This window comes from Miniopterus natalensis, chromosome 1, assembly GCF_054644295.1.
Source record: "Miniopterus natalensis isolate mMinNat1 chromosome 1, mMinNat1.hap1, whole genome shotgun sequence".
Classification (NCBI taxonomy): domain Eukaryota; kingdom Metazoa; phylum Chordata; class Mammalia; order Chiroptera; family Miniopteridae; genus Miniopterus; species Miniopterus natalensis.
In genome coordinates, this window is record NC_142081.1 from 32,466,632 (window position 1) to 32,476,079 (window position 9,448).

Genomic DNA, 9,448 nt, shown 5'->3' on the forward strand with positions numbered 1-9,448 from the left:
GGTCTGGCTGAACATCTTAGAAGAATGAATAATGAATTAAAGCATTACTTGGGCTCTGGGATTTTTACTTTATGTTGTGCTTTTTAATGCAAAACTCTTTTAATTTCTGGTTTTATTTGTGGATGCATGATTGTCACCGCTCTGACCTGAAAAATTTTGGGGGGATCCCTTTCAGGATAAGCCAAAGAATAATGTTTTTAAAAATAACCTAATTTTTGTATACAAAAAGTTGTCAAGTTGCTTTTGAACTCGGAGTAGGCAATTCTCTTCTATTTTAAGTTGATATCCATAAGTGTCATGTCTTACACGTAAAGATGTGGCTCCTGTCCTTCGGTTAGGTGTATTACGTGATATATTTTTCTTTCTGGTGATACACTTGTACCTAGTCACCATTTGTAGAAATATTTGTATGATTGGGATTTAGACATTGTGTGTGGCTTTTGGGCAGAGAGAAGCAGGCCCACAATGGTGTGGGTGGGGAGTGGGGTTACAACAACAACTCAGTGCATATTGGACAACATTTTACAACTTATGTATTTGAAAAATTTTCCTATGTTCATTTTCCTATGTTCAAAATAATGCTCATTAATTCAGTTTTTTAAAAATTAAGCAAATGTCACTTAATACCTTATCCATTTATTGAGCCCATATCATAGGTCAGATACCATACTAGGCGTCATCAAAGGTAGAATGACAAAATGCCCTGCCTTTTTTGTGTTCTACAAAAGAAAGCAGACATGGAAACAGAATTATTGTATAGTGTGACAAATGCAAAAATAGAGATATCTGCCAGTTTGGCGCTGATGCAAAAGAAGAAAAAGTTTATTTGCCAGGGGAGACTCCTATGTAAAGGGATAAAATGTGTGATGGGATAAAGATACGAGCCAATATAGAGCATATTCAGGAACCTGCAAGCAATTGGTCATGGCTGGTGCTGAGAGGGGGTGCTGGGTGGGAAAGGTGAAATAAGGCTGGGGAGGGAGGAAAGAGCCATAAGACAGATGATCTTCTGCATCAAGCTAAGGGAATTGAACTTCATGCTATGGGCAAGGGAGAGCCACTGAAGGGTTGTAAGTGGAAGGAAATGACCAGACCCGTGTGTTCAGAAAGGTCATGCCGGGTGTACTGTGGATTGCTTGAATAGGGTAAACAAAGAAGACTTCAACAAACATGTATTAAATGAAAAAAAAAAATACACTCTCATGAACACTTTCAGCTTTTGAAATAAGATTTTGGCTTTTTCCTGTAAAATTCCATTGTCCTATTGGCAATTCTGTCCCTTTTTCTCTCACTTTAAAGAAAAAGCTAGAATTTGGTATTTTTGACAAAACTTGGATCTTTCCTAATTTTTCATAGCTAGACATAGGCATAATATCTATAACATGCATGTATAGTTATTAGCAACTGATTTTTGTGGCAGAATTTGCAGTTGATTCAGTGCTGTGTTGAGTCTGACACTGCAGTTGGGAATGACTGGTCTAATCTATCTGGAATGCGTTCATTGCAACAGGCAAGTCCAGTTTTAGAGATGATTTCTTTAGTTCATTTGGGGGAAACATGGGGTCGAATGGAGCACTAGGCATGCTGTCCATGTCTTTGTGCCTTGAGAACATTGCTCTTTGTATTTAAGGTGGGAGTGGAGGTGTGAGGTGGAAGAGATGAAGCATGAAAGAAATTGAAGGCAACTCTGCTAACTTCTAGTTGGGGAGAAGAGACTGATTTCAAGGAAACATCTAGATAAGAAAATAAAAGTGTTTCAGTTAGTGTCACAGTAGGAAACAGATTCCACAGTCAAAAGGATTTAACTAAAGAAAATGTAATAAACTATTTTTAGAGATGTGGACAGGGTTAGGGGACCAACAAGGGAGGGTGAAATATCCAGAGTCTAGTCACAGTAGAAAACTGTTGTAACCCCTTGGCCTGAGGGGGAAAAGGGAGGGAACAGGGTTACCCAAACCCTGAGAGCGCTGGGATCATGGGAGTTGGGCCACTCAACAGGAGCTGTAGCTGCAGAGGAATGAAGGAACACAGCTGCTTCCACCTCCTGCTGGAGCCTCCCATTGTCCAGACCAAGTAAAGGGTCTGTGAGTGAAGGAGGCCACATGACAGAGGTCAGCTTTCTGGGATACTGAGTAGAGCGGAGAAAGGCAGAGAATGGACCTGGGGGGAATGAGATCAAACAGAGAGCCAGCACAGGTAATGTATAACTTAACTAATGTTGGGTTTTATGAGAATAATTGTAAATGCATGAAGTTAGTGCTCCTTATTATGCTAAATAAATGAATCAGGACTTACCATATCTTCTCCTTTCTGGCCTCCTTACGCAATTATTGAGTGAAAGAAGACTTTCTTTGGTACCACCTGCACTCCATCCATACTGTTGAATTGAATTCCAGCACTTTTTTCTTTACTTTGTAAATTAGATTTTTGCCACTAATAACTAGCATTTAGTAGTGCTATCTCAGTGCCAGGCACTGTTCTTTACAAATATTAATTCATTTAATTCTCAGAACAATTTTATGAGCTAAGCATAATATTGCTGAATTAGTAGGCAATGCAGAACTGTACCTTACCTATTCTTATGTTTATTCTTTTTGCTGCTGAGAATAGCTGGTGACTTCCTATGCCTACTGCAGAGGCCACTGCTCCTTGGCCCGTACTGGGATAAGGCACTGGCCGAGGAGCACTTCTCACTTCCACTCTGGGGCAAGAAGCCCTGCTGGGCAATTTGTATGCAGTGAGCTTCTGCTGTATATTCCTAGGCAGGACATGACTACAGGGCAGGTTCTCTCTCTCTCTCTCTCTCCCATGCATATAACATCAACAGTAAATGAGACCTTTTGACTGACTTCCTATGTAAATGCACACAGGGCCACAGCAGTGAGCTCTTTCTTTGCACAGAGGCCCAAGTTTATGTGTAGGAAGAATATATCTAGCTAATGATCACTTGTCACCTTGGCCTTCCTGTGCTTCTTTCTCCTTAATCCATTCTTCCTTGTCTTTTGCAACAAGAGCAACAGGAGCTAGTGGGGAGGAGACACCCCTTCTTGTCAGGATGCGTGAGAACAGTTGCCATAGTGTCCTAGAGCGGGGAGGCCCATCCAGCCCTGTGGGCTAGGGCACCTCCTGGTATTTTGTGCCAGTCTTTGTGATTTTTTTCCATTTTTCTGGGACAACAATCCAGCTTTCATCAGAATCACTGATCTTGTTGTTGACTTTTTTTTTGTATAAGTGGAAGAAGCTGAAGCCATAGAAGTCAAGGTCCCTCACAAATGTCATATGAACTTGGACTAGAACCAGGCCTTTAGACTCCTAGTTGAGAGGTTTCCATACACCAGACTGTCTTTCCACATAGGAAACCAGGAGTGGTGGTCAAGATGCCAGACTTGCTACCAACCTCTCTGGAGTCTGGAAAGTTGGAACACTTATTCAAGGTCATGTAGTAATATTTTGGATTTTTACATTTCTCCACATAAATTTTTTTTTTTAACCCTCTAATTCAAAGTCCTGTGTGCTAGAGAAAAAGTGAGGAGAAATATTTGGGATCAGGGCCTTATTATTTGGGCCTCTGGTGGCAGCAGTGGCAAGTTCCAGCAGGAAACCCCAAGGATCTTTGGAAATCTGTGGTTCACTGCATCAGCCCCTCCCCCTTTTACAGAGAACAAGGCATGGACTGTCCTTTTGAAGAAGAAAATGATCCCTTTGGGGCACTTGTTTTCTAACCGGCAAAGTATAACAATAAAGAGTTTTGAAACAGTATGAAACTGGTTTGAAAGATACCTTGATAGTTTCAGCTTCTTAGAGTGATTCCCTTTAGAATGAATGGCAAAGAATTTCCTGAGTAGTTTTGGAGGCTAATGCTAATAAAGGGAAAAGGAGTATGGGAGGAGCTTGCCTTTGCTAAGTTTAACGTTCATGGGAAAGAGAAGAGTCTAAGGAGGGAGTTGTGCACAATTTTAACGCCTAATTATATGGGGAATGATGATCTGGTATTGGATTGGTCCTGTCCATAACAGCCCCCCTCTCTCACTGCCCACCTGCTGGCAATTGCCACTACCTTTAGCCCTTTGGACAGAGTGGTTAGTGACAGGGACAAGGGGATTACTCATATCGGTCTGTTTGGCCACTTGTGAGCAGCTTATCGGAGGACTGTGCACAGTCAACTTGGCCCTGCCCTGTGCTGTTTGCTGTTTCCACTTGCAAACTTGCAAATTGCCACTTGCTCAGGGTAAGCAGTCAAGGACAACGATTTAACTTAATTTGCCACCTACTGTATTCACTAATAAGAAGGGAACAGACAGTGGAGCATCTACTAAGTATTAATTACCACGCTCGCATTTGCTCTGTTATCTTCCTGCCTCTGTGAAGGCGATGCTGCTAGTCCCACTTCACAGGTGAGGCACAAGAGAGGGCTGCTGAGTCGGAAGGCGGCAAAACCAGGATCCAAATCGGTCTCCTTGACTCCAAAGTTCTAGTGTCTTTTTACTCTGCTGTGCCATGTGCCTCAACAGAACAGCTGGTGGGTGGTTTTATATACCTATGTGTGCAAAGTCAATATAAACTGTAGCTTAATATAAAAAGTGAGTGTGTGTGTGTGTGTGTGTGTGTTTAAAAAGTAAAGACAGTGTATCCAACAATCCACAGAAAAGGTAGGATCAGGGCTCAGAAAATCCTCCTCACTGGTTGTGGCCACTGTCTACTGTCTTCATTTTATGGCCACAGCAGATCGTTGTCGCCTCGTGTGCCCAGATGTACTCACCCCTAAAATGGGGACTAGACTGCACCAGCTCATGGAACACGCAGAGAAAGTGATTAATAATAGAAAAGCATTTTGAAAAGAGAACATGTTCTGTCGGCTCTGTTGGCGCCGTTCTTGGCTGGTCTAAAACCAATTAGTTGTGAAATCTGTCTTAGTCTTAAGATGTTTATATTAGATGAGACATTGACACATTTTTTTACTGTTTCTGTTAATGTGCACTCTTATGAAAGAGGCACAGGGCAAACATTTTGATAAATTATCATTACCAACTTGTATTAATGAGATCTTTTATTCAGCTAAATTGAAAATGGCAAAAAGTTACAGGAATTTTTCACATGAAGACATAAACAGTCAAGGCTGGTAGCAGAATATTAGTTAAAATAGAAGGAAGTAAAATGAGTAGAATGAGCTCAGGCTTGATACCAGTTTTCTGTTAAGCAACCTGATTTCCAAACAGACCACCCTCTAATAAGTCCATGGCTTTGTCTCTCGTAGTGAATAGGTCTCCTTCACATCCCAGGGATATTGAAGATCCACTAAATTAGTTATTCTGGACAATTGAACCTTAATTTTAGAGGAAAATCTCACAGACTCTGGAGTCAAACAGAAGTGAATCTTGGAGTATAAATTACATTTTAGAAGATTTATAATTCTTTTTAGAGAGAGCTTTTTTTAAATTAAAAAAAAAACACAGAAAACTTTGTGTGCTTCCTTTGTCTAGTTCTCTGGGGCTATGTGTCCTTAAAGTAGATCAGTTTGTTCTCTATCAGTTGGTTTGTTTACTGCAAGAAAATAGAATTTCTTCAATTCTTTCCCCCAAATAGGGCTGTCCTTTTATTCTACTCGAGTTTTCTTGAGGTAAGACTTCTCTGGGTGATCTCTCTTTTAGTATGATTAAATTTAGCCTCTGGCAAGTCTTGATTTGTGAGAATGGCTCCAGCTGTTTACCTTTAAGGCTTGGTTAACTATGTAAGAATGTCTGGCCTGATTTCATCAGCCACACTTTTTAGCTGAGATTATGAGATTCTTGGGTTTGGTCTTACTTGCTGACTAGACTTTTCTCAAACATTTGCTATGCACATTAGGAAATGGAGTCTAATGTGGAAGATCGTTAAGATGAAAGTTTGAAGGCCGCTTCATGCCATATTCCTCACCTCTCTAAACACTACCCTTTAGGATTTCAGTGCTAAAATATGGAAGAAATTGTCCCCAAATCTTCCATTTTTTGTTCTTGTGAATCAAGTGCACTTTTCATCAAATGAGGAAGCTGAGTATTCATGGTTGCAAACATCCCTCTTTATATATAGGGTGTCCCCCAAAATATATACACACACTTTGAGTAATTAATTATAAAAGCAGTGTTTATTAAAATACATTTAATTTTCAAAATCAAGCTATCAGCTGTTAAAGTGTGTGTACATTTTTGGGGGGATACCATATATATATGAGGGAACATGTCTCAATTCATTATATGTTGTATATTCATATATATTATAGTGTACATATTTTATATACTATATACATTACATGTATAGTTATATAGAGAAATTTGTATTTCTAGACAATCTACGTGCTATTAAACATTTCCTTTCATAAAACATCTGTAATCTACAGTCACAGAAGGTGAATTTACATCTAACTTAAGTAGTTATAAATGTCTAAAAGACAATTTTTTTCAATTAGCTCATTGATTTTCCAGATTTAATTAATACAGTTTAAAAACTTGTCCAATGAAGCAGCGCATTCTCCTTCGTATATTTGGCTGGCATCTGCTGGCATCCTTCTGGGACTCATTTATAAAAATAATGTTCATGCTCTGAGGCCCTGGGATGAAATCCTTTCTTTGGGGAACTCTTTGAAACTTAACCTAGTGAGTTGTGTTCTAATACTATCCTCTACTCACACCTCAACAAGAATGCTTTTAGAAGGTTTTGGAAATGACACATTTGCATACTTTGTTACATAATGATTGGTTTGTAAATAAATTAAAACAAACAAACAAAAATAAACCTTCTTTGAGACTTGGGCAAAAGCATGAGAAACCTTTAAAAACGTGCCCATCCTTCAAACTAGCAAAGGGACTTCTGTAAATTCATCCTAAGAGGAAAATGATCATGACTGTGCCCTACCTGTGATCTTTATTGCAGTAAGTTTGTGCTGGTGAATGCTGAAAATATCCAGATACCTGTTACTAGGGTATGAGCTAAATAAGCCATGGTGCATCCTTACACTGATGGAACCATGACAGGGGGGAGCAATAATAGAAAACGGCAAGCACTTACATAATGTTAAAAATATGCCAGGTGCTGGTCTATGGAGTTTATTTGTATTAATTCAAATAATTCTCTTAACAATCCCTATGAGATCAATGCTATTATCATCCTCAGTTTACATGTGTAGAACTGAAGCACAGAGAATTTAAGGACCTCACCAAAGGTCACATAGCTAGTAAACCTGAAACCTGGATTTGGATCCAAGCAGTGTGGTTTAAGAGCTCATGTCTTAACCATTATTTATGCTGGTTTACATAGATGAAGTATGTATATGGCAACACATGGTTCTACATTTATAAATATGTGTATGTCTATATATAGCACACATACATGTATACAACATATATGCACATGCATATATATACATATATGTATATATGGGGTATAATAAAAGAAATTAAACAATACATGTCAAACTGTTAACTATGTATGGGCAATGACTTTTTTAAATGTCATTTTTGTTCATATGGATTTTCTAAATGTTTCATAATGGCCATGTTCTGGGCCATTAAACAAACCTTAACAATTTTTAAGAAAACGGAAATCATGCTAAGCATGTTATTTGAACATAAACAAATTAAACTTGAAATTAATAATAGAAATATATCTGAAAAATTCCTAAATATTTGGAATTAAACAACACACTTCTAAATGATCAATGGGCCAAAGAGAAAGTCACAAGGGAAATTAGAACCATTTTGAATTGAATGAAAATAAAAACACAACACCAAAATTGGTGGGATGCGTCTATAATGATGCTTGGGGCAATTCATATCATTAAATACGTGTACTAGAAAATAATAAAAGTCTCAAATCAATTATCTAAGTTTCTACCTTAAGAAACTTAAAAAAAGACAAAGAGAAAATGAAACCCAAGCAAGCATTAAAATGTAATAATAAAAATAAGAAATGAGATTGAAAACAGCAAAACAGTAGAGGAGACTGAAAACAGCAAAACAGTAGAGGAAATCAATGAAAAAATTGGTTTTCTGGAAAGATCAATGAAACTGATAAATCTCTAACCAGACTTACCAATAAAAAATAAAAAAGACACATTATCAATATCAATAATGGAAAAGGAGACATTGCTATAGACCCATGATATGTTAAATAAATAATAAGAGAAAATTATAAAAGGTTTATGCCCATAAGTTTGATATGAACAAATTCTTGGAAAGACACAAACCATCAAAGCTTACAGAGGAAGAAATAGAAAATGTGAATTGCCTTATATATAGTAAAGAAATTAAATTTATAATTAAAAACCTTCAAGGCCCAGATGGCTTCACTGTTGAAATCTATCAATCATCTAAGGAATAAACAATACTAATTCTACATAATCTGTTCCAGAAAATAGAAGAGGAAGGAACACTTCCCAATTCTTTCTATAAAGCCAGCATTATCCTGGCACCAAAATATAAGACATTGAAAGAAAAGAAAACTATAAATCAATGTCATTAGTCATTAGGAAAATACAAATTAAAACAACAATGTGGTATCACTATATACTTATTAAAGTGGTTAAAAACAACTGACAATACCAAATGTTGAAGAGGATATGGAGCAACTGGAATCCTCATATGTTGTGTATAGGAGTACAAATGATGCAGTCACTTTTGAAAACAGTTTGTCAGCTATTCCACCTCTAAATTTATCTAAGAGATATGAAAATTATATTCACTCAAAAACTTGTATCTGAATGCTTATAGTCACAACTGCAAAAAACTGGAATCATCCCAATGTCTTTTAACTGGTAAATGAAAAAACAAACTTTAGTTAGTACATGACACAGTGGAATGCTACTTAATAATAAAAGTAAATGAACTACTAACTCATGCAACAACATGGATGAGTTTTAAATGCACTATGCTAAGTGAAAGAAGCAAGAGCAAAAAGGCTAAACACTATGTGATTTTATATGTATGACTTTTTGAAAAAAACAAAAATTATAGGGACAAAAAAGCAACTCAGTGGTTTCTAATAACTAAGGGCCAGAAGAGGGGTTTACTACAAATGGGCACAAGAAAATTTTGGAGAATCATGAAATTGTTCTGTATTTGTATTGTGGCAGAATGGTATTAGTTTTTATATTTTAATCTTGTAATGAGACACTTTACTTAATTCTCATCAATTTTAATTGTAGATTCTTTGGGATATTCTATGGCATTCACAAATAAGGATGTCTTGTTTCTTCTTTTCTGATTCTCATTCTTCTTATTAATTTTCCTTATCTTATTTCATTGGATAGGACCAATGACATAATGATAAAGAGTAAGACTAATAGACACCATCCTTCATTTCTGAATACATACCCTTATGAAATTAAAGTAGTTCCTTTTATTCATTATTGGTCAAGAATTTCCAAACGACATTACAAATGATAACTAATTTTAATGAATAATTTCTGTCTCTATTA